At 43.8% G+C, this 25604-nt stretch overlaps 2 non-coding genes and 2 pseudogenes across 2 annotated transcripts; 1 reads left to right on the top strand and 3 right to left on the bottom strand.

Moving 5' to 3' along the window:
- Nucleotides 1-3338, bottom strand: part of LOC144673224 (uncharacterized) — a 39176-nt pseudogene extending 35838 nt beyond the window's left edge.
- On the bottom strand, nucleotides 3044-3117 carry trnan-guu (transfer RNA asparagine (anticodon GUU)). The gene has a single exon. It is a non-coding gene; the product is annotated as a tRNA-Asn (tRNA).
- Nucleotides 3339-8393: 5055 nt separating the features above from the next.
- On the bottom strand, nucleotides 8394-8475 carry trnas-aga (transfer RNA serine (anticodon AGA)). The gene has a single exon. It is a non-coding gene; the product is annotated as a tRNA-Ser (tRNA).
- Nucleotides 8476-20496: 12021 nt separating this feature from the next.
- LOC144673222 (uncharacterized) lies at nucleotides 20497-21310 on the top strand (annotated as a pseudogene).
- The last annotated feature ends 4294 nt before the right edge of the window (nucleotides 21311-25604 follow it).

The following is a 25604-nucleotide window of genomic DNA, read 5'->3' as shown; positions in this document are numbered from 1 at the left end:
TTTGACCGGGAACGAATGTAGGTCAACGAGTAGAGGGTGATGGGGAATGGGACTTGCTGTGAGTGAAGACACGGACAGCAGTTTTGGATGACCTCAATTTGCGGAGGGGAGAATGTCCACTTACATTCCAGAACTGACATTCTGCTGGATCAGCACTGCCCTGTTTCCAAGACCAATATTGATCCTTTATAATGTGCGGTTCCCAGAACTATACAGAGTTCTCCAGGTGTGATCTAACCAGGGCTTTGTATAGCTGCAGCAAACCTTTCCCTCTTTTCTATAACAGCTTCTGTAACAGGCTGTACAATAAGGGGAATTACATTGTATATATCGACTGAGATGCTTGGTCAGAATAAACTTCATTTAAATATTCAATAGGAAATCAATTTCATAAATAAATATTCCTCTTTATTTTGAAGACAACACATGAATCCCCAATTCAACTCTCCGTGTCATTGGGTCAGGGAAACTTTGTTAATTTTCACACACTGAGCATGGACACTGCAGAAGACCCTGCACCTTTTTCAATATTGTTTTTCTTAACTCAGAGTTTTCAAAAGGGAATTCATAATTATTTGAAATGGAAAACAAACCTGCAGGGTTATGAAGGAAGAGAATGATATTGGAGCTAAGTGGATAGCTCTTTGAAGAAAGCACACACCCGATGGGTCGAATAGCCTCCGAATGCGCGGTGTCAGTGTACAATTAGATCAATTTCTCTGCAGCATTCCAAAATGCCCCGCCCCAATTTTATACCTGTGAAACAGGATCTTGCAGTGCAGCAGGTCTACACAGTTTGAAATTCTATACAAGTCCCTTTGGCATTTTCTTGCGAATTGTTTCTGTAGTGTAGCGGCCTAGCCAGCGATGTCCACATCCCATAAATGAATAAAAATACAAATAGTGGTTATCACATTCGCTTCACATACGCAAGGTCACTGGTTCAAAAGCTGGCAGAGACATTATCAAAACTGAATCATCTAATTGCGAGAAGTTGCACAATTCCCATTTGTTGCTAAACAATAGCTGAATATATTATCTCACAGCCATGTGTCATTGGCACTTCTCCAGGCTTTGAATGATTTTCTCCAAAAGGCACGGTTATGAGAAAGAGACAAAAATGAGACGAATTACAGTGAGATAGTTCGCACATGTGTGAAGTGTTGAATGACCTGCTGATGTGCTGTGACATTTTATGATTCTAATTTCAGATCAATTTCTCTGCCGCATGGCTATGTTTTTGAGCCAAACTGGACTTCCACAAACCAGGGTTCGGGCGTGCAGTAAGACTGCAGGGTTTGATATACTAAGTCACTCTCTGTGGTTCTGTCCATTGTTTCTGTAGTGTAGTGGTTATCAAGTACATGCAAAAAGTCCCCTGTCTGGAAATGGGTAGAAACATTATCGAGATTTACACATCTAAGTGTGAGGGAAAGTTCCATAATTCACATTTGTTGCTGTATATTAACTGAATATAGTATCTTGCCGCCACATTAAATTTGACATTCGCCAACTTCAAAAAGCATTCTCAAATTCAGGAGGGATGAAACTGACTAGGCACAAAAGAAATACCAGTTTCTTCAGTCAACAACAGGAATTAATGAGTTTACAAATGCAAATTCACAGTTACTTACTGATTGAAAGATGACTACTTGTGTTAAACAAAGACTAGCATTACCCTAAAGGCAGGCACAACTGATACTGTGATTGAACACAAGGGAATGGGAGAGATGGTACCAAGTCACTTTTCATCGCTCCTCATCATGGATCTTCATTCTTTCATGAGCATCGCTGGCCAGCATTTGTTGCCCATCCAGAATTGTCCTTCAGCTCTGTAACTTGTTAAACCATTTCGGAGGGCCGTTAAGAATCAACCACATCACTGTGGGTCTGGAGTCACATGCAACTCAGACCAGGTAAGGACGACCGATTGAATTCCCTAAAGGACTGGTGAATCACATGGGTTTGTACGACAATCAATGATAGTTTCATGGTCATCATGACTGAGAAAATACTGAGGACATGTCCGATCAGAATAATTTCGTCTTTTGTAAATTCAATATGAAATTAATTGCACAAATAACTAATGTTTATATCAAAAACTTCAGAAGGAACCATAGTCCAACTCTTCATTTCATTGGGTAAGGGAAATGTTCATTAAGGCAAACTGCATGGATTCTGCAGAAACTCCTTCTTCAAAAGGGAATTTGGAAATGGTTGAAAGGGAGAAATTTCTGATTCATGGAAAGGGAGAAGGAAACTGGGACCAATAGGCAAGATCTTTGTAAAAGGCTGGTTGTAAATAGAATGGGTGGAAGGTCCTCTTGCTGCGCTGTGCCATTTGATGATGACATTGTTGATCAGTCTGTCTCCAGCATTCCTAATGAGAACAGCCGAATTCTATTTCTTCAAAACAAAGACCCAAAGTGCTGCTGCATGACGTCACCGTTTAACATTCCAGACAGCTCCATTGGGATCCAGGCAGGGAAATGTTCCTGTAGCGTTGTGGTTACCCCACTCATTTCGCGTGTGCAAGTTACTCCATTCGATGCTCGGGGAAACATTATCACCCAGCTGTGTGGAAAAGTTACATCGCTCCCATTCCTGTTTGTTGTTGAATGTGAACTGAATGCTGGATCTTGCAGCCACATTAGATTCGCTCTTCACCATTTCTGAAGATAACATTCAGCAAAATAAGAAGATGTTTCCACTGGAAGCGGGTGATTGGAGAGTGCGGGACTGGAATATTGTTACTTGTTCCTGTCTCACTCACCGTGGAGCTGAGCAAGAGCGACGAATTGATGGGCTTGCTTCAATCCAATAGCCTCATAGATCTCTATTGATTTAGATGGGGGTTTACGATCGTTCATATTCCTTGTTATATCTGAAATGAATATCCATAAACAGAGCTTGGTGTGGGAACTCAGTGGGTGACAGCCGAGTTTTCAACGTGGGGGGTGGGATAGATTTTCTTGTAGTTTCAGGGCCCCGAAACAAATCAGAGCGTTAATGAGTAATGATGGGGAGAAAAAAGTGCCAGTTTCGTCCCTGGGTGGTCTCGAACCACCAACCTTTCGGTTAACAGCCGAACGCGCTGACCAATTGCGCCACAGAGACTTGATGAAGGCGTTAGCACTCTGTAAGATATCCTAAGCAAATGGCTCAGCGAGAGAAAGCTTCAGATTGCCGTGACTGCAATGACAATTATTCCCTATCAGTTTTACTCTTCCCAAATAAAGGGTGGGACATTCATTGTGGGCACATGGAAAAAGTCTGATCTCACCCATTGCAGACACATCCAGGTCACTGGGAACCAGCTCTCCTACAACCGGAGTCATCTCCCTTCCAGCCTTTCGGTGTTTTGTCTGTTACTGAGTATTCTGATTGTCCTGAAGCCGATAATTCTAAAGGGGTTTCTCTGTTACACAGCGAGTGGTTAGGATCTGGAATGCACCACCTGAGAGTGTGGGGGAGGCAGATTCAATCGCGGATTTCAAAAGAGAATTGGACAGAAAATGCAGGTCTCCGGGGAAAAGGTGGGGGAGTGGGACCAGGTGAGTTAGTTTCCAGGAGAGTAAGAGATCTCCCTTTTCAGACGGAGTTAAGGAGATTTTTTCCTCTCAGAGGGTCATTAGCCCGTGGAATTATTTTCATCAGAGGTTTGGTCATTGAATTTACACAAGGCAGAATTAGACAGATTTTTGATAGACAAGGGGGTCAAAGGTTATGGGGAGACAGGCAGGAAGGCGGAGTTGAGACCACAACCAGATTTGCCGTGACCTTAATGAATGATGAAGCAGGGTTAAAGGGCTGAATGGTCTTCTCTTGCCCCTGAGTCTTTTGTTCCTACGCCCGGGCTGAATGGCCTCTATCTGTGTGTAGCCTTATATCTGATTCTCTGACACTATGAGGCACTGGTGAGGCAAATGGTCAATCCCAGCTCCTGTTTGTTATGTTCTATTTTGGAGCCGTTACCACCCAAGGCAATGGTTAGTTTACCTTTGATAGTGGGAGCGTGGCCGGCTGGGTTAAGGTGTTTTATTTGGCCTCTGTTCTCTTTGTGGGTTCGAATCAAAATTTCATTTGATTTGTTCTTTCAGTCACTTCACCTGAGCATCGGCTCACGGCCGTCGATGTATTAAGATCTTCATCTTGGCAGGAAGAACAAGGAGACGCAGTATGAATTGCAGGGTGACTAGGGATATGTGGGGCCGAACTCCCTCTTTCTCTGTTATAACCTGTGATTTCATATGAACAAGATTGAAATTGATGTGAGATCTGTAATTGCGGATGAGTGGTTAAGACAATAGATTTGAAATCTATTGGGCTTTCCCCGTGTAGATTTCAATCCTCGCTGTCTGCTGCTCCTTACTTTAGGTGAATCTAGAATTAAATTAATTGTTGGTGAAATGGAATAACAACTTTCCAAACACTCCCGTGTGTTTCTCCTGCTTCTGTTTCGCGTTTCTTCATTTCCGTTCATCTGCAAGCATTCACCAAATCTGCAGTCTGAAATGGAACAATAATTGGACAAGCTGGTGACATCCTAACTTTCTGGGTGTTTGTGGATCCTGAGGCCTCTGTCAGTCTCGGTGTATGTGTCTGTGTGTGTTTCTCTGTGTGTGTCAATGTGGCTCAGTTCCCTGAGGGGATGAACACTTTTTTACCATCACAAACTTCATTCACATTATTCGTGCAACTTCATGTTAGAATGTTGTGGTCCTTTTCCCCGGAGACCTACATTTTCTGTCCAATTCTCTTTTGAAATCCGCGATTGAATCTGTCTCCCTCACACTCTCAGGCCGTGCATTCCAGATCCTAACTACTCGCTCTGTAACACAGAAGCCCCTTCAGAATGGTACACTTTATGTGATGTTGCCTCTCCTCATTCTTCCGACCAACACGAATCACTTCACACTTCCCTACATTAAATTCCAGGTTCGCTTTAACAGTTTACACGAGGAATTCCTGTGAGTTGTGACAGTTCACACAGCGGTAAGGAAAAAGTTAGCTCCTGATCAGGAGTTGAACCTGGGCTGCGGCGGTGAAAGTATTAATTCCGAAGCACGAAACTCTCCGGCTTCCAGTGAAGCCGAGGCTGTTTTCACTCAGAAGCCAGCGGCTGTGATATTAACAAAGCGGGATGGAGAAAGACTCAGTTTGAGCGGTGACACTGCTGGAGGGATGGGGAGTTGGGGGTCACCCATCAAAGCTTTAAAAAACACCACGGCACCCAGCGTGGGGCTCGAGCCCACGATGCTGAGATTAAGAGTCTCACGCTTTACCAGGTAAACTAGCCGGGAATGCACACTCACTGTTCCCTATACAAAAATTCAGGGAGATCAATATTCCTTCCTCCCTGGAGCCTCAGCTTGTTCTGAATTTCAAAGTGTGGAAGGTAATCGGCCTTCGCCTTTGAATCAGAAGGTTGTGGGTTCATGTCCCACTCCCGGAAACAAAGAACTGTGACTGTACTCGAAAGAGTTACATGCGATCTGTTGATAACTCGAAAGAGTTACAAAAGCCCCAAGGTTGCAATGTATTCCTCTCAATCAGCAATAACATCTTCCACTTCTTAGCTGCACCTCCTTCCAAACATTGCAAACTCTCTCTTTCATCCTGATATTTTTCTCTTTGACATTTTAATATGAAGCTGCACAATTAATGTGAATCAAGTTTATGAAGTGAATATGTGTCCATCCCCTTGGGGAACTGAACCACATTGACACACACAGAGGAACACACACAGACACATACACCGAGAGTGACAGAGGCCTAAGGGGAGACAAACGCACAGAAAGCAAGGATGTCACCAACTTGGTCAATTATTGATCCATTTCAGGGATCAAATGTAGTGAATGTTTTCAGATGAACAAAAGTAAGAAACACGGGGGTCTTTGGGTGGTTTTCTTTTTCATTTGACGGATAATATATTCTGCAGACAGTTTGTGTCAATCAGGAATGAGAAGAAAGGGAGTTGGCAGGATTCAAACGATGTGGAAAAATGCCTTAAGCACTCGACCAGGACAATTGTGTAAAGGTTGCATGTTGTTTGTTTAAAATAATAGAATGAATACAGGGAGTTCCAGTGAAAGAAGGTCATCAAGACCGTGCTATTGCCCCACCTTTTCCCAGTCACCCTGGGATTTACACTGCCTCTCCTCATTCTTCCAACTGAAATACAACACTGCACAGATCAGCTGCTCCTTCACCGCATGGAGAATTTTTGGGAAGCGCCTCAAATAACCAAACACCAGAAAGTTTGGCAGCAGTGGGAGTGAAGCCCAGATCACCAGAGAGATCGAAACCTGAACCAGCGGCTGATCCCGCTCGGCCTCACTACCACATTCAGATTAGACACAAACATTGTCTTCACCAACATTGACACTGAATTAGAATATAAAAAATTATGATCAGGAATTGGCCATTCGGTCCCTCGAGCGTTCTCAGCTACTTAATAAGATCATGTGAAATCTTCAATCATCATCCAGTTTGTAACATCCGGACATTTAGTTGCTGAACAGTCTCCACTCAAAGAAAAAGAGCGAAATGTTTTAAAACTGCTCTTTTTTTCCCTGTACCACCTTAACATTTTTTTTTGCTGATATGAAGCCACAGAACTAACATGACCAATGTTTGGGTGGTAAAAATGGGAAACTGAACCACATTGACACACACAGAAAATCACAAATATGCACCTTGTTAAGATTTGAAATTGTGCTTATTTTCACACTGTCTTTCAATGTGCAGAAAGTGGAGCTGTGATCAGCTTGTAGCTCAGAAGATGTACAGCAAGAATGTATGTAACAGGCTGATGCTGACAGTGCCTGTTTGAACTCGGTGAGCTGCATCTGACGATTGAGAACATTTAGTTGCCGCTCAACGAGTCCGGTTCCAAATTCCCTGCCATAAATGAAAAGAAAACTCGCTGAATTTGCTGAATGTCTTGAATTCAAAGCATCACATGGAAGGTAAGAAAGTTCATCTTAACCGTGGTATTAGGAAAAATAAAATGACAGAAAGTTACAGCAAAGAAAAGAAGCCATTCGGCCCTGTGTGCTGCTTCCAAAGAACAGTGTGATTGGTTGATCTGAATACTTTTAGGAAGAATGGACAAAAAGGAAAAAGAGGCCGGGTCGCGCTGTTAATAAGGAACGAGATCGGTACATTAGTGACAGAGGATCTTAGATTGAAGGATCAAGATGTGGAATTAGTTTGGGTGGAGCTAAGAAACAACAAGAGGCAGCAAACATTGGTGGGAGTTCTTTATAGACCACCAAACTGTAGTGGTAATGTTGGGCATGGGATGAATCAGGAAATTAGAGCTGCATGTGACATGGGTAATACAGGAATAATATTCTGCCTCGCACCACCAGCTCTTTTGTCAGTGCTTTGGAACCCACCACAGCCCTTCTCTTTTATTTTCACTCCCTCACTCCGACTCTGGGTTTGTTCCCGAGTTTTGCCCTTGTGACATTTCCAGCTCTGATGTGAAGCTTACACTCTCACTCCATCATTTCTAGCAGAGCTTTACAGTGTTATTTTCAACCAGCAAATCAATCACATTGATTTGAACAGCTCGCCCAGGAGGAATAAGTTTCAACTCCCTAACCAGGAATCGAACGCAGGCTGTACTGATAAAATTACCGCATTCTAACCACTAACCTAGCAGTTTGACACATGCAGGCTGCTTATGGCATTTTCCCTTCCCAGATCCCTTTTACCAGGGACAAGTTTCTTTGACCAAATGGTCTGTGTCGTTTGAACACAAATGACGTTTTCAGCCAATGAGAAAAACCATTGCTGTTTGCTGGAACATGAAATCGATACTTTCCTCCTTTAAGACAGTTCTTAAAGCCTCCCCCTTTGACGGAGCTTTTAGTCATCTGACCGAATATGAGGCTCAGCGTCGTACTTTGTTATACAATGCTCCTGGGGAACGCCTTATGACGTTTCATTAGGTAAAAGGAGCTTTATAAATATAAGTTGTTGTTGTACTCCATACATAGAAAGAGACAGACTCCTGTTGTCTCTTTCATCCTGATATTTTTCACTGTAACATTGTAACGTGAAGTTGCACAACTAATGTGAATACAGTTTACATTCGTAAAAATGTGTTCACCTCCTCAGGGAACTGAACCACATTGACCCACACAAAGGAAAACAAACAGCGGTATACACCGAGACTGACAGAGGCCTAAAGAGAGACAAATGCCAGGATGAAATCATGTCACCAAATTGGCTCATTTTTTTTTCCATTTCCGGCTGGAGATTTGCAGAAGGCTGACAATCAATGGACATAAGAGATCACGGATATGTTTGGATCACTTTTCCTCGATTCAAAGGACAATTAGTTCCGTCTGCGCGTGGTTAAAATCAGAAATAACTGGAAACGTAGTCAGCAGGATTCGAACCTGCGCGGGGTAACCCCAATGGATTTCTAATCCATCGCCTTAACCACTCGGCCACGACTACAGAAATTGCTCCTATTCCACTATTAGTTGTATGAAATCATAAAAGTTACAGCAGAGAAAGCAGTCTTTCTGCCCGTCTTGTCAAGGCCATTACCTGGCCTTTTCCCCGGAACCCTGTAATTTATCCTCTCTCCTCATTCTTCCCACCAAATTGGGAATGAAAGAGTGAGAATGATCTAACCTGGCCAATTACCGCCCCATCAGTCCACTCACCATCATCAGTAAAGTAATGGAAGGGGTCATCAACAGTGCTATCAAGCGGCACTGACTTAGCAACAACCTGCTCACTGATGTCCATTTTGGGTTCCGCAAGGGCCACTCAGCTCCTGACCTCAATACAGCCTTGGTTCAAACATAGACAAAAGAGCTGAACTCCAAAGATGTGATGAGAGTGACTGCCTTTGACATCAAGGCAGCATTTGATCGAGTGTGGCATCAATGAGCCCTAGCAAAACTGGAGTCAATGGGAATCAGAGGAAAACTCCCCGCTTGTTGGAGTCATACCTGGCACAAAGGGAGATGGTTGTGGTTGTTGGAGGTCAGCCATCTTAGCTCCTGGACATCACTGCAGGAGTTCCTCAGGGTAGTGTTCTAGGCCCAACCATCTTCAGCTGCTTCACCAATGACCTTCCTTCCATCATAAGATCAGAAGTGGGGATGTTCGCTGATGATTGCACAATGTTCAGCGCCATACCCGACTCTTCAGATACTGAAGCAGTTCATGTCCAAATGCAGCAAGGCCTGGATAATATCCAGGCTTGGGCTGACAAGTAGCAAGTAACATTCACACCACACAATTGTCAGGTAATGACCATCTCCAACACGAGAGAATCTAACAATCGCCCCTTGATGTTCAATGGCATTACCATCACAAGTCCCTCACTATCAACACCCTTGGGGTTAACATTGACCAGGAACTGAACTGGACTAGCCGTACAAACACTGTGGCTCCAAGAGCAGGTCAGAGGCTAGGAGTCGTGCAACGAGTAAGTCTCCTCCTGACTCCCCAAATCCTGTCCACCATCTACAAGGCACAAGTTTGAAGTGTGATGGAATGCTCCCTACTTGCCTGGGTGAGTGCAGCTCCCGCAACACTGAAGAAAATGGACACCATCCAGGGCAAAACAGTCTGCTTGACTGGCGCTACATCCACATTCACTCTCTTCACCACCGACGCGCAGTAGAAGCAGTGTGTACCATCTACAAGGTGCACTGCAGGAATTCACCAAGGCTCCTTAGACAACAGCGTCCAAACCCACGACCATTCCCAGCTAGAAGGACAAGGGCAGCAGATAGATAGGAACACCAGCACCTGGAAGTTCCCCTCCAAGTCACTGACCATCCTGACCAGGAAATATATCGCCGTTCCTTCACTGTCACTGGGTCAAAATCCTGGAACTTTCTTCCTAACAGCACTGTGGGTGTACCTACACCACATGGACTGCAGCAGTTCAAGAAGGCAGATCACCTTCCCAAGGGCAATTTCGGATGGGCAATAAATGTTGGCCCAGACAGATAAGCCCACATCCCATGAATGAATTTTAAAAATCATTCATGTTAGCCTGCAAATTATATTGCCTTGTTCTTCTGGCCAAAGTAAAGCTCTGCAAACGTCAGGGCCTGGAGTAAGTCTGACGTATTTGCTCAGGTGAGGAACCAGCTGAAGCTTTCAGTATTGGCTTTCTTAACTCCGAGTTTCCAAATGGGAATTGAACAATGGCTTGAAAGTGAAAAAGAAACAGGGTTAAGGAGAAAGAGAAGGAAATTGTCGTTAATTATAAAGCTCTTTGTACAAAACTTACATAGACACGATGGGTGTAAGGGCCTCTTACTGAGCTGTGCCATTTGATGATGACATTGTTGATCAGTCTGTCTCCAGCATTCCTAATGAGAACAGCCGAATTCCATTTCTTCAAAACAAAGACCCAAAGTGCTGCTGCATGACGTCACCGCTTAACATTCCAGACAGCTCCATTGGGATCTTTACAGCGCAGGGTTTATAGAGGCGAGTGGGGTCATATTCACTTCCCATATGATGGAGCTGCGGTTTGAAACCTGGCAAGAACATTATCCAAGCTTGTTTATTTCAGTGTGAGCGAAAGTTCGATAATTAACGTTTGTTGTAAATATGAACACAAGTGTTGGAATCCTGCTGACTAAAGTTTTCACCATTTTAGATTTTAAAAAAATTAATTATCAGCTAATTAGAAGGAAACCCATCCAAATATGTCGGTACTTTCTGATTTCCATTCATTTGTCAACATTCAGGAAATTTGCTTTCGGAAATGGAACAAACACTGAGCCAAGTCGGTGACATCCTTGCTTTCTGGGTGTGTGTCTCTCCTTAGGCCTCTGTCACTCTCGGTGTTTTTCTCTCTGTGTTGGTTTCTCTGTGATTGTCACTGTGGCTCAGTTCCCTGAGGGGGTGAAAAAGTTTTTAACGTCGCAAACTTTATTCACATTAGTTGTGCGGAATGCACGTTAAAATGTCACAGAGGAAAGCATCAGCGTGAAAGATAAAACTGGAGACTGATCCTTTCTACAGCTTATATTGAAAAGCGCCTTTAACCTAATGAAACGTCACAAGGCGTTCCCCAGGATCATTATATAACAAAGTGTGACACCGAGCCACATATTCGGTCAGATGTCTAAAAGCTCGGTCAAAGGAGGAAAGTACCGATTTCATATTCCAGCCATCAGCAATGGTTCTTCTCATTGGTGAAGAAGTCACTTGTGTTCAACCCAAACAGACCAATTGGTCGGAGAAAGTTGTCTCTGGTGAAAGAGATCGGGAATGAAAAAGAAAATCTCATAAGTTGCCTCCATAATGCAAATGTCAAGCCTTGTTGGTAGTTTCCCTGATGTCCAGTGACTGGGAATCGGCGCTTCCATTGGACCAACAGCGAATAGGGTGGAGGGTTTTGGAAATTGAAAGTTACACATGAGCAGCTTGTGGGGCTATTTCACCTCACTGTCAATTTCATGTTCCAGATCACAGAAACCGTTGTTTTCATTGGCTGAAGAAGTCGTTTTTCTTGAACCTAAACAGGCAGTTTTGTGGTGAAAGAGATCTGAACTGAAAAACAATAGGCAAAAGCAGCGTAGATAAGCCAAATCGAAAATTATTGGTGCAGCTTCCCTGGTGATCTCATGGTTAGGATGCGGCGCTCTCAGCGCTGCGGCCCGCATTTGATTCCCGGTCAGGGAATGTCAATTTGTTGGAACGAGTGTTGGTTATTCATTGATTGGAAACGTTTAAAAGCTCCATCAAAATCAGAGAAGTGAGAGTTTAAGTTTCGCCTCAGAGCTGGAAAACATCACACTTGGTTCAAGTGGAGTGAGGGAATGAAGGAAGAGGAAAAGTTGCAAAGTACTGACTATAGAAATGTTGGTGTGAGGCAAAGTATGGGTGGGAGAAGTACGAATTTTGCTGCCTACTGTTTGCACCGGCACAAATATCACTCTTGATGGATCAAACAATCACTACTGCTCTTTGAAAGCAGCACGCCCGGCCGAATGGCCTCTTTCTGTGCTGTAACTTTCTATAATTTTATAGCAATAGCACGGGTCGTTCTGCCATTTTATGACCCACTCGAGCGAGATGTACTTTCTTACCTTCTATTCGGCTCTTTTGAAACCTAAACACGGAGCAAATTCTGCGAGTTTTCTTGTCAGTTTCAGCACGAGATTTGTCACGAGACTAATTGAGCGACACATTAATGGTGCCAATCCTTCACTGGAGTTCACCACATCCAAAAAGCACTGTTACCATCAGCCTGTTATGTACCTTCATGCAGTGCATCTGCTGAACAATATAAGCTGATCACAGCTCTGCTTTCTTAACATTGAAACCCAGTGTGAAAATCAATCAAAAAGCTGAACTGGGAGGAGAGTGACTGTGGATAATCGGCACTGTGCACATTCCTGTAATCAGTATCTGGGAGAATCAGGAAGATGAGATCCAGGTGTCTCTTTACCCACGAGTTTTACCCATTCCCACAATTGACTGTGTCTGCATCAAGCAGCTAATTAACCTGGGGGCTGGACGGGTCGAGGGAGCTGGAGGCGAGACAGGGACAGAAGCAGAATGAGATGCGACATGAAAGTGTTTTGAATTTGATGTGTGTCAGTTGCTTTCAGTGATGAATGACAGTCTTGTAAGTTTCACAGGAGCCGCAGTGATTAGTTGATGTTTTTTTTTATTTCAAGCAGCAAGATTTTAAAAGTAAAAAGATAAAAGACTGAACCTTTCTATATATATATCCTATAACAACAGCTTATATTTATAAAGCGCCTTTAACCTAATGAAACTCATAAGACGTTCCCCAGGAGCATTATATATCAAAGTGTGACACCGAGACACATATTCGGTCAGATGTCTAAAAGCTCAGTCAAAGGGGGAAGCTTTAAGAACTGTCTTAAAGGAGGAAAGTACCGATTTCATGTTCCAGCCATAAACAATGGTTCTTCTGATTGGGGTAGAAGTCACTTGTGTTCAACCCAAACAGACCAATTGGTCAGAGAAAGTTGTCTCTAGTGATAGAGATCGGGAATGAAAAAGAAAATGTCATAAGTTGCCTTCATAATCCAAATGTCAGGCCTTGTTGTTAGTTTCCCTGATGTCCAGTGACTGGGAATCGGCGCTTCCATTGGACCAACAGTGAATAGGGTGGAGGGTTTTTGAAATTGAAAGTTATACATGAACAGCTTGTGGGACTATTTCATCTCACTGTCAATTTCATCTTCCAGATCACAGAAACCGTTGTTTTCATTGGCTGAAGAAGTCGTTTATCTTGAACCTAAACAGGCAGTTTTGTGGTGAAGGAGATTTGAACTGAAAAACAATAGGCAAAAGGAGCGCAGATAAGCCAGATTAAAAACTGCTGGTGCAGATTCCCTGGTGGTCTAGTGGTTAGGATCCGGCGCTTTCACCACCGTGACCGGGGTTCGATTCCCGGTCAGGGAATGTCGAGTTGTTGAATTTGTTGGAATGAGCGTTGATTTTTCATTGATTGGAAACATTTAAAAGCTCCACCAGAATCAGAGAAGTGAGAGTTTAAGTTTCGCCTCAGAGCTGGAAAACATCACACTTGGTTCAAGTGGAGTGAGGGGATGAAGGAAGAGGAAAAGTTGCAAAGCACTGACTATGGAAATGTTGGTGTGAGGCAAAATATGGGTGGGAGAAGTACGAATTTTGCTGCCTACTGTCTGCACCGGCACAAATATCACTCCTGATGGATCAAACAATCACTACTGCTATTTGAAACCAGCACGCCCGGCCGAATGGCCTCTTTCTGTGCTGTAACTTTCTATAATTTTATAGCAACAGCACGGGTCATTCTGCCATTTTATAACCCACTCGAGCGAGATGTACTTTCTTATGTTGTATTCGGCTCTTTTGAAACCTAAACAAGGAACAAATTCAGCGAGTTATCTCGTCATTTCCAGCATGAGATTTGTCATGAGACTAATTGAGCGACACATTAATGGTGCCAATCCTTAACTGGAGCTCACCACGTCCAAAGACCACTGTTACCATCAGCCTGTCATGTATCTGCTGAACAATGTAAGCTTATCACAGCTTTGCTTTGTTCACGTTGAAACCCAATGTGAAAATCAATTAAAAAGCTGAACAACTGGGAGGAGAGTGACTGTGGATAATCGGCACTGTGCACATTCCTGTAATCAGTATCTGGGAGAATCAGGAAGATGATTTCCAGGTGTCTCTTTACCCACGAGTTTTACCCATTCCTACGAATTGACTGTGTCTACATGAAGCAGCTAATTGACATGGGAGCTGGAAGGGCAGAGGGAGCTGGGGGCGAGACAGAAGCAGAAAGGGATGCGACATGAAAGTGTTTTGAATTTGACGTTTGTCAGTTGCTTTCAGTGATGAATGTCTGCCATGTAAGTTTCACAGGAGCCGCAGTGATCAGTTGGTGTTTTATTTAAGCAGCAAGATTTCAAATTAAAAAGAGAAAAGCAAATTACTGTGAATGATGGAAATCTGAAACAAAAGCAGCATATGCTAGAAAAACTCAGCAGCTGGAGCAAGGGTCAATGTTCCCAGACAGTACGACTTTTATTCAGATTTTCAAAGTATTACAGCACCAGCGTGGGTCTCGAACCCATGACCCAGAGATTAACATTCTCATGCTTTGCCGACTAAGCTAGCTAGGAACATGAAAAACTGTTTTGTATCCCAATATACATGGTTAAACCTGCTGCTTTCTACTTGATACCTCAGCTTGACCGGAATTTTAAAGTGTGGAACAGAATCGGCCGACAAATGCCGCAAAGTTGCAATGCATTCCTCTCAATCATCAATAACATCATTCACATCTTCCACTTCTTAGCTGCACCTCCTTCCAAACACTGTGATCGATTTTCCTCGGGATTTTCTCCTGGATTTAATATTTACCTGCTTTGGGTCCTCATTTTGAAATCAGATTCGCATCAACATCCAACACAAATTGAAATCCAAACCTGATGGACAAACAATGGAAAACAAGTCACTCGGTAACACAAATCCCATGGATTTTTAGAATCACAACAGTCAGCTTTTCAATAAAATGAAGGAATTTTACAGTGAAAAGTTTAGAAAGTTTGGTGACTTTTATTTGTGACTCACTCACTCTGGTATTCTGTAAATGTTGCTCAGAGGTTTAGTGACCAGGATATACTCTACCTGTGTTTTCATGAGCTTGTGCTCGGTGTATTGGGAGGTTTGGCCTTGATTGGAGTATCTCGCGTCCCAGGGATGGGCAGTAACCCGCTGACTGAAGCTGCAGTCGCTGCTTTCTGCTGGCAGCGGGTGATTGGAGAGTGCAGGGCCGGAATATTGCTGCTTTTCCCTGTCTCACTCACGGTGGAGCTGAGGAAGAGAGAATAATTTATGGGTTCGTTTGATTCCAGTAATTTCATGAATTTCTGATGGGTTAGATGAAGGTACAGAGTGGGTCCAAATCTTTTCTTATTGTATTTGACAGAAAACGTAATTTTAAAAAGAAGCTGTTTTTGTGGGAGTTCACTGGACAACAAAAGACCTGCCACCGTTTGGGGATATCTTGCAGCCCAAGTACCCAATGACAACCTGGAACTGTGTGGCAATGATTGGTGCTGAGGGGGAAAAACAGTAAAAACATTCACCCCCTGGGTGGTCTTGAATGACCAACTTTTCAGTTAACAGGCAAACACGCTGACCAATTGTGCCACAGACATTAAACACAAACCTGACAAGGTTTCCAAACCAGGGTGTCAGTGAGTCTAATGTTCAGATTGCCGCTACCCAGATAGCTATCACGCTCTGTCAGTTTTACTCTTCCAAAATAAAGGGTGGGACATTCATTCCAGATACATGGAAACAGTCTGATCCCACCCACTGCAGACACATCCATGTCACCGGCAACCAGCTCTCCTACAACCAGTGCCATCTCCCTTCGAGCCTTTCATTGTCTTGTCTGATACCAAGTATTCTGATTGTCCCGAAGCCGATATTAGGTTTGAATTCCTGATGTGCAGTAACGAGAATCCTTTCAATGTCTCAAATCAGTTAATTTCACTGATAACATTAGAGTCACTGTTCCAGCGTCTTAAAGAAGGGAAAGGTGCCTTGACTGTCTCTGGTCAGTCGATTCTGGATTCCATTCCTCAGAGGAGATTTTCATTTCCTTCTTGAGTTCCCTTACTACATCTGGCAGCATCTTTGGATTGAGAGGCAATATTAACATTTCAGATGCAGTGCAGTTATGATGAAAGGTTACAGACCTGAAATGAAAACATGTCTCTCTCTCCACAGTCACTACCAGATCTGCTGAGAATTCCAGCATTTTCTGTTTTTATTTCAGATAACCAGCATCTGCAGTATTTTTGCTTTACTTTACCTGATCAGTGAAACATATAAGATCCTCGGGGTACTTGACAGGGCGGATTTCGAGAGGATGTTACCTCTTGTGAGATAATCTAGAACTCGGAATCGCTGTTTAAAAACAAGGGGTCACCCATTTCAAATGGAGATGAGGCGATTTTTTTTCCCTCAGAGGGTCGTGAAACTTTGGAACTCTGTTCCTTAAAAGGCTGTGGAAGCAAAGTCTTTGAATATTTTTAAGGCAGATGTCGATATATCCTTGGGAAGCAAGGGGGTGATAGGTTATCAGTGATAGGTGGGATACAGATTTCAGGTTACTATCAGGTCAGCCATGATCTTATTAAATGGTGGAGTAGGCTTGAGGGGCCGAATGGCCTACTCCTCCTCCTTTTTCTTATGTAGTGCTAAGAATAAGGAACCCATTACCAGTCGATTTCGAGATCCATGTCTGAGCAGAAAATATGCAGGTAAACTCACACTGTAAACAGATTGTTCACAGTTAAAATTGGAAAGGGATTCACTCTCATTCCATTTACTGACACAGCAACACAGTCTTGCTGGTGGGAGACCATTCAGATACTTCACATGTGCAAAGGGCTTTATTCAGTTTGCCCACATGTTAACACTCCAACTTTAAAAGTTCAAAAAATTTGATCCACAATCAGAGCAGAGATGTTGGCAAGACACGGTTAAAATGTTCCATGTATCGGGGGAAATGTTACTAGCTCACCCATTCTGCTGAGACTACACTGAGTTCAGACCTAACTGTTGGGGTTTGTTCTGCATCCAGGCGAGAATTGCGGTGGACCCTGGAACAATTTGGCCGCTGTATCATTGATTAAACAATTTTATGTCTTTCCCCTATGGCACTCATCGTATTCTGATTACAGGACAGAGGTTTCAGTTCGACAACGTGATCTTTCAATGGAGGAGCGGCCACCCAGCATTCGCTGCGGGGTAGAAAATGCCCAATCTTCACAACAGTAGCGCTATACGCATGCGCAGTTCTGAGTGGTGGGGCATGCGCATTGCGGTCGGATCCATGAACATGCGCAATGCTGGTCTGTGACTGAAGCTGCTCGGAGCGGTTGAGAGATTGTCGAGTGGAGCAAACTAACAGAGTTAGTGGGTGTGTGAGGAGGAATGGAGCCAGCGGAGTGGGCAGGAAGGCTTCATAAAGACACAACGCAGGCCGCAGACCCCAAATAACAAGGTACCGGTCTTGTGTTTGCAGATAACGGGCCGAAAAAGTCTGGATTTCCCCCTTCGTCAGGCCCGGGGTAACGGCCGCCATCTTTATAGGGGCAATGTGCAGCTGTGCGCATGCGCGGTCATCCTGGACCAGGTAGCAGGAGGAGAGAAAATTGTGCATTTCTATCCCGGACTGACAGGGATGGATTTTGGAAACTCCTTTCACAGGGGATTTGAAGGGGAGGATTTACACACAGCAAACTTAAACCAAGAGAAACGTTTGTTCTTTCTGAATTTCAATCCTGGATTGACCGTGATGGATTTTTTGAATTCCATTTACAGGATGTTAGAAGAGGAGGAACTCAAGGGATACTTGAGGGAGATGAGAAAGTGAAACCAAACATCCCGTCAAAATCTGAAAGTTTCTTGATTCACCAGGACCTGAATAGCACCAGCCTTTGAATGTAAGCATTGAGGTCATTTTCAGTTACTGGGTAAAAAATCTCTTCCTCACATTGTGGATCTTACCTAAAATCTTAAATCTCTGTCCCTTAATCCTTTCATAATCAGCTAATGGGAACAGCTTTAATTTAACTACCGTTCATAATCCTGTACACCTCTATCAAATCTTCCCTCAAGCTCCTTTACCCCAAGGAGAACAACCCCAGTTTCTTGAATTTGATCTTACAATTAAAATCCCTCATCCCTCGACCCATTCTGATAAATCTCCTCTACCCCCTCTCAAGGACCCTCACATCCTTCATAATGTGTGGTGATCACTGGTTTGCACAGACCCAGATGTTCTGTGTCCGTGTGTGTGACATCATCACACATCGACAGTTACACTGTGACATCATCACACATCGACAATTACACGGTGACATCATCACACATCAGCAATTACACTGTCACATTATCCCGCTCCCCGGGTATTTCCTCAACTGGGAGATTTTTCTCTGACTCCGGTTCTTCTATCTTTTCAGCTGCAGGCTCCAGCAGGAGAGTTTAAATTTGAAAATGGTGATATTCTTTCAGAGGTGAGTATTTTTCACCATCCATCTACAATTTAGAGCTTTTAGTGCTGTGCTCTGTTTTCTGTGAGAGGAACCGAGTCTCTGGGACTGGTGTGGCTCCTTTACTGAGGATCTGAATTCATGTCCATCCTTTGCTCTGTTTCACCTCTGCCCTCCCTGATCACCTCTCTGCCATTGTCCACCTTCCTCTGTCTCTCATATGTTTAGTATTTTATTGTTACTTCTGCTGACCGTGTCTCAATGAGGTTTCTACTGCTGCCCATCCCCTGACCATGTGCTGCTGGTTCCCAGCTTTATTTTCCCACAGTATCTTTCATAGCCAGGAATTGTTTTTCCTGCGCTATAGTCCATTTCTCTTCCACTTCTGAGCTTATATTGATCATCAAATTCTGCAGCATTTTTACTCCCTGTAAATCATTCTGTGAACTCTGCAATGTTTACTCTGTTTCCCTCTCCACAGATACCAGCAAATATTGCCAATCCCCAGTTGCCTGTGGAGAAGATGATGTTTGACCTTCTTGAACGCTGCAGTCCGTGTGGTGAAGGTGCTCCCACAATGCTGTTAGGTAAGGAGTTCCAGGTTATTCACCCAGTGATGATGAAGGAACACTGATATATGTCCAAATCAACAACAACAATTTGTATTTATAAAGCACTTTTAATGTAAGACAATGTTTCAAGGCATTTCACAGAAATGTTACAAAACAAGGTTTGACACTGAGCCACATGAGGAGATATTTGGGCAGGTGATCAAGCGTTTGTCAAAGAAGTGGGTTTTACAGAGTAAATTAAAGGAGGAAAATGAGGTAGAGAATGGGAGAGGTTTAGGGAGTGAATTCCAGAGCTTGGAGCCTTGGAAAGTGACAGAATGGGCACGAATGTAGAACAATAGAAATCAGGAACACTCAGTATGCCAAATTAGAGGAGCGCAGATATCTCCGAGGGTTGTGATGCTGGAGGAGATTCCAGCAACAGGGAGCAGCCATGCAGAAATTTTAAAATAAGGGGTGGAGTCAGGCGATGTTACTGAGGTGGAAATAGGCGGTCTTGGTGATGATGTGGATGTGTGGTTGGAAGCTCATCTTGGGGTGAAATATTTCACCATGGTTGTGAACAGTCTGGTTCAGTCTCAGACAGTTGTCGGGGAGAGGGATGTTGTCGGTGTCTAGGGAGTGGAGTTTGTAGTGGGGACTGAAGACAATGGCTTCAATCTTCCCAATATTTAAATGGAGGAAATTTCTGTTCATCCAGTACTGGATGTCAGACAAGTCAGGACGGTATGTGACTTGGAGGGGAACTTGGAGGTGATGGTGTTCACATACACCTGCTACCCTGGTCCTTCTCAGGGGTAGAGGTTGAAGGTTTGGGAGATTCTGTCAAAGTTCTGGTTTATTTGTAGGTCTATGAAAAGCCCTCTCATCTCACCCACTGCCTCTCCCACTCCTCTCTCTGACTTTCTCTCTCTCTCCTTTTCTCCTTCTGTCACATAGAATTCTCCAGTCCAGCGGGTTGTGGATGCTCCATCATTGAATATATTTCAGGCTGAGATGGGGAGATTTTTGGTGTCTCAGAGAGTCGAGGAATATGGGGAGTAGGGGGGAAAGTGGAGATGAAGCCCAAGATCAGCCACGATCGTATTGAATGACGGAGCAGGCTCGAAGGGCCATGTGATCTCCTGCTGCCCCTAACACTTGTTTTATTATTGAAACCAGAGTCTTGTGTAAGCCCAGACTGGGTGGCAGGTTCCCTTCCCTGAAGGACATTAGTGAACCAGTTGGGTTTTTATGACAATCCAGCAGTTTTCATAGTCACTTTTCCCTCGTGCCGGCCCCACAAATTACCTGATTCATTCAGCTCAATTTCACAACCTGTCTTTGTGTTTTTGTGGGTTCTCTCTCACTCCATTTTTTCTGTTTTAAATCAATTTCACAGGATATTAGAAGGGGAGGATTTGCAGTCGGGAAACTGAAACCAAACATCACATCAGGATCTGACGGAGTCGCCCAATTTATCGTAACCTGAATGTTGTTGGATTTTGAACATGGAAGGAAAAAGCACCGTTCACAGTGGGGAGAAACCGTACACGTGTTCTGTGTGTGGACGAGGCTTCATCCAATCATCAGGCCTGTCAAAACATAAATGCAGTGAGAATGGGGAGAAACCTTGGAAATGCGGGGACTGTGGTAAGGGATTCAATTACCCGTCTGAACTGGAAACTCATCGGCACAGTCACACTGGGGAGAGACCATTCACCTGCTCCACGTGTGGGAAAGGATTCACTCAGACATCTGACCTGCTGACACACCAGCGAGTTCACACTGGGGAGAAACCATTCACCTGCTCCATGTGTGGGAAGGGATTCACTCAGCCATTCAACTTGCTGAAACATGAGCGACTTCACACTGGGGAGAGACCGTTCAAATGCTCAGACTGCGGGAAGTGCTATAAAAGCTCCGGGGAACTGATGTCCCATCGTCGTGTTCACAGTGACGAGAGACCGTTCAGGTGCTCTCACTGCGAGACTGGGTTCAGGTGGTCATCTCAACTCACTGTACACCAGCGAGTTCACAGCGGAGAGAGACCGTTCACCTGCCCCGCGTGTGGGAAGGGATTCACTCAGTTACCCCAACCTGTTGACACACCAGCGAGTTTACACTGGAGAGAGACCGTTCACCTGCTCCGAGTACGAGAAGGGATTTACTCAGTTACCCCACCTGCTGAGACACCAGCGAATTCACAAGTGACAACAGTGAATGGATTTTGCTGTTAATCACATCCTGGACTGAACCATGTTGATTGGGGTCTGTTTCTACTAATGTTAATCAACTCCAACCCAGTTAGAGCTGTTAATATTCTAAATAAAGTCAAATAAATCAGCTCTGTGTTAAACATACAAATTAGTTCCTTCTGTAGGTCTCTCCCTCTCCACTGTCTCATCCATTCTCACCTCCAACAACAAGTGTGAGGAGCTCATGGAGCTTCTTTGTCACTAAGATTGAGACAACCTGATCAGCTGCCTCTGTTGCTTCCCCCCCTCCCACTATCCCACCGGAACAAACTGTCTCTAAAGATCCCCCTTGTCTGAACCCTGAACCCGCACCTTTCTTTAGTTTCGCTCCCATTTCCTCTCATGCCACCTTAGTGCTCATCTTGTCCATGAGACCCACCTCCTGCTGCATTGACCCTATTCCCATTAAACTGCTGGTCACCCAACTTCCCCATGTTCGCTGAGATTGTCAATGGTTCTCTCTCTTCAGTTACTGTCCCTCTCTCCTCCAAATCTGACATCATCAAGCCCTCGTCAGTAAACAAACCTTTGGCCTTGTCCTTGCAAATAGCTGTCCCATCTCCAACCTTCCTTTCCTCTCCAAACTCCTCAAACATGTTCACACCTCCCAAATCTGTGCCCATCTTTCCCAAAACTCCCTGTTTGAATCCCTCCAATCAGGTTTCTCCCCTGCCACTAATGTCATCCAATGTGACTGGGACAAAGGGAAACTATCCCTTCTCGATGTGTCTGCAGCCTTTGACAAGGTTGACCACACCATTCTGCTCCAACACCTCTCCACTGTTGTCCAGCTGGGTGGTGCTGCTCTCTCCTGGTTCCATTCTTCTCTATCTAACCATCGTCAATGAATCACTTGGAATGTCTTCCCTTCCCACTCCCACAGTTACCTCTGGTGTCCCCAAAGGATCCAGCCTTGGCCTCCTCTTATTTCTCATCAACATGCTCCCCACAACGACATCATCTGAAAACACAGTGTCAGTTATCATGTGTACACTGTCAGTGCCCAGCTCTACCTCAACACCACCTGTCTCCACTTCTCCCCTTTTATTAAATTATCAGACTGTTTGTCTGATATTCAATGGTGGATGAACAGAAATTTCCTCCAAGTAAACATTGGGAAGACCGAAGCCATTGTTTTCATTCCCTAGATACCAACTCCATTCCTCTCCTTGGCAACTGTCTGAGACTAAACCAGACTTTTTGCACAAGTGATGTCAGGTTTGACTCCGACAAATGTTCTGACTCAGGTGTATGTGTCTTGGTGAGTTTCCAGTCAAATTATATTGTGAAACCTCCCCACAGGCAGAACAGACAAACATTTCTCCTTCCACAATCAAAGGCTGGTCATTTATGAATTCAGTGATTCTATAAAGATCTTGTCGAGATTTTTGGTTTGAGTTTCCCATCTGAAAATCCTCTCCCTCTAATCCCCTGTAAACACAGTTTACAAAAGTCATCACTGTCAGTACAGGATAGAAATTCAGAACAGACAATTCTAGTTCCTATGGAATATTGTTTCCTCTTTCATTCTCCCAAATCTATAAATCCCTGTCCCACACACTCCTTCCCCTCTCCTAATTTTTTCCAGATTCAGTGTCCAGTCTCCTACTAATTCTTTTCTCCTCTCCAGATTCTCTCTCTTCCTGACCTTAAAGATGTAACTCAGGCTGTGGATCAATCCCACTCCTTCACTCCAATGCATTGACTGTTTATAATACAGGTGGAGGCCATTCACCCATCCTGCCTGTGCTGGCTCTCTGTAAGCGCAAATGAGCCAGTCCCATTTCCCTGCCCTTTCACGAAGAAAACCAGCAAATATTGTCAATCCCCAGCTGTCTGTGGAGAAGATGATGTTTGACCTTCATGAACCGTTGCACTTTGTGTGGTGACGTTATGTTTCACCCTGTGAAATGGTCACCTCGGAAACAATTTCACTTTTCAATGATGAAATCTCCTGCTAGGGACTGCAGCTGGAAAAATATCAGAAACACTGGAGTCAGAGGTTTCAAAAATCGCACCTTTGAAGAAAAATCCATTGAGTGGGGTAATGTCTCTGTGGAATTTCCAGTCAGTGATGGTGTCATCATCCCTTTGCTGCTGATTAATGGTGGTCACATTTCCCACAATCCTCCACACTCCAAAAACTGCTCTGTCCAACAGAGATTCCTGCTGTTCACCATTTGTTAATTGGAGGAATGTTGTCACAATTTACAGGGTAGTGTTAAAATTGTGGAGTCCTGAACCAAAATACAGTGAGGACATGTTGAGAAATTGTCTCAGAAAACATATTGTATTCTGGGCTTTATAAATAGAGGCATGGTATACAAAAGTAAGGAAATTATGTTAAACCCATTAAAAAAAACACAGTTTGGCATCAACTGGAGTATTGTGTCCAGTTCTGGGCACCAGACTTTAGGAAGGATGTGACGCCAGATAAGATTCACAAGAATAGTTCCAGGTTTGAGGAGCTGCACTTACATGGATAGATTGGAGAAGTTGGGACTGTTGTCCCTGGAGAAGTGAAGGTTGATGGGTCTGAACAGAGTGAATAGGAAGAAACTGTTCCCATTTGTGGAAGGATCGAGAACAAAAGGGCACAGGTTCAACTTAATTGGGAAAAGAAGCAATGGTGACATGAGGAAATGTTTTTTTACACAGTGAGTGGTTTGGATCTGGAATGCACTGTCTGACAGTGTTACAGAGACTGACCTAATCGGGACTTTCAGACCAGAGGTGGATCATTATCTGAAGAGGGAAAGGTTTCAGGATTACGGGGAAAAGGCACTGGGTAAATTATTCTTGCAGAGAGCTGGCAAAGACACATGGGCTGAATGGCCTCCTGTGATGTCAGCATTCCATAATTCTAATGGGACAGGTAGATATCAGATGAAATTAAACAAAAACATGGGGTGATGAATTTCATAAGTTATTAAAGATAAAAAGTGGGAAAGATTTAGATGGTGCAGAGTAAGAGAACAGTAAAGAGATGGAAGATTCGACCAAACACCTTGCCTTATTAGAAAGTTCGAGAGTCTGCTTTAAAACTTTATAAGAAATATAAACTGATCAGATTCCCTGTCCTCTATCGTATCTTCTCTTGATCCATCAATCAGAGTAAACATGCAAGTCCCTTATGTCCACAGTCACTTACATGAGGTTAACGTTATGGTATCTCCAGTCCTGGCTGCCCCCTTCCATCAGTATCTCCTCACTTTTATACCCTGTAGTGATCCAGCTCTGGCCCCTGACTCTTCTTTGTCTTCTCTGCTGGGTTTTGGCAGGAAGTGAGGAAAAGACAGCTGGAATTTCTCTAATCTGTGATTTACAAGGAGACATTCCCTGGTTCCCAGCAGTTACTTTTCTTCAGGAATTTTCTCATTCTCCCTAAACTCCCCTGCCCACTGTTAATTCTGTTATTTCTGATAGTTTCACAATTATAGGTATAAACATCACACATTATAATTTGATCTATTCCATTCCTCACTCTGGTTTCTGTTTATATTGTGGTTAATAACAGAGAAACTCTGTCCTTTTCCCTGATCTGATTCGAGTTTCCAATGAGCCGACTCTGGGCAATGGAATGTCTTATCAGTGTTGCCCTGATGACCTGTCTGCAGTGAAGAGCCTGTTTGAGTTTGTAACTCAGGCTGAACTTCTCTATCGCATAATACACATTATATCAGACATTTCCCCTCAATGTATATTTAGCCATCTTTTGTCAATATCTCAAACACTCAAAAGGTATTCAGAGACACAGACCTTTAAAAATGGGAGAGAGGGGGAGTTATTAAGTGTTTAAGAAGCACATGGGATCCTAGCTTTTACAATTCAGGGTGTAGGGTACAAAAGGACAAAGGTCATGTAAACCTGTACAAATCATCGGTTTGGCTGCAGATATAATATTAGGTCAAGTTATGGGGATTTTACACCAGGAAGGATGTCGAGGCCATGGAGAGAGTGCAGAGGAGATTCACTGAGATGAATCCAGGGAAGAGAGGCTTTAATTCTCAGGAGAGATTCCAGAAACTGGAGAACTTTTCATGAGAACAAAGGGTCATTGGAGATCTGAGGGAGGGGTTCAAAATCCCATCAGGTAAATGAGGAAAAACTATTTCCACTAGTCGGTGAGTCAGTAACTGGAGGAGAACAAAGTGAAACCATTACTGAAAGGCTCAGGCCCAGGGGTGAAATATTGAGCAGACAGTACAACAATATTCAGGTCACTCACTGTACCTTGGAGCTGTGGGCGG

The sequence above is a fragment of the Cetorhinus maximus genome, unplaced genomic scaffold (assembly GCF_964194155.1).
Source record: "Cetorhinus maximus unplaced genomic scaffold, sCetMax3.hap1.1 HAP1_SCAFFOLD_316, whole genome shotgun sequence".
NCBI lineage: Eukaryota > Metazoa > Chordata > Chondrichthyes > Lamniformes > Cetorhinidae > Cetorhinus > Cetorhinus maximus.
This window is presented reverse-complemented; position numbering and strand designations above follow the sequence as displayed.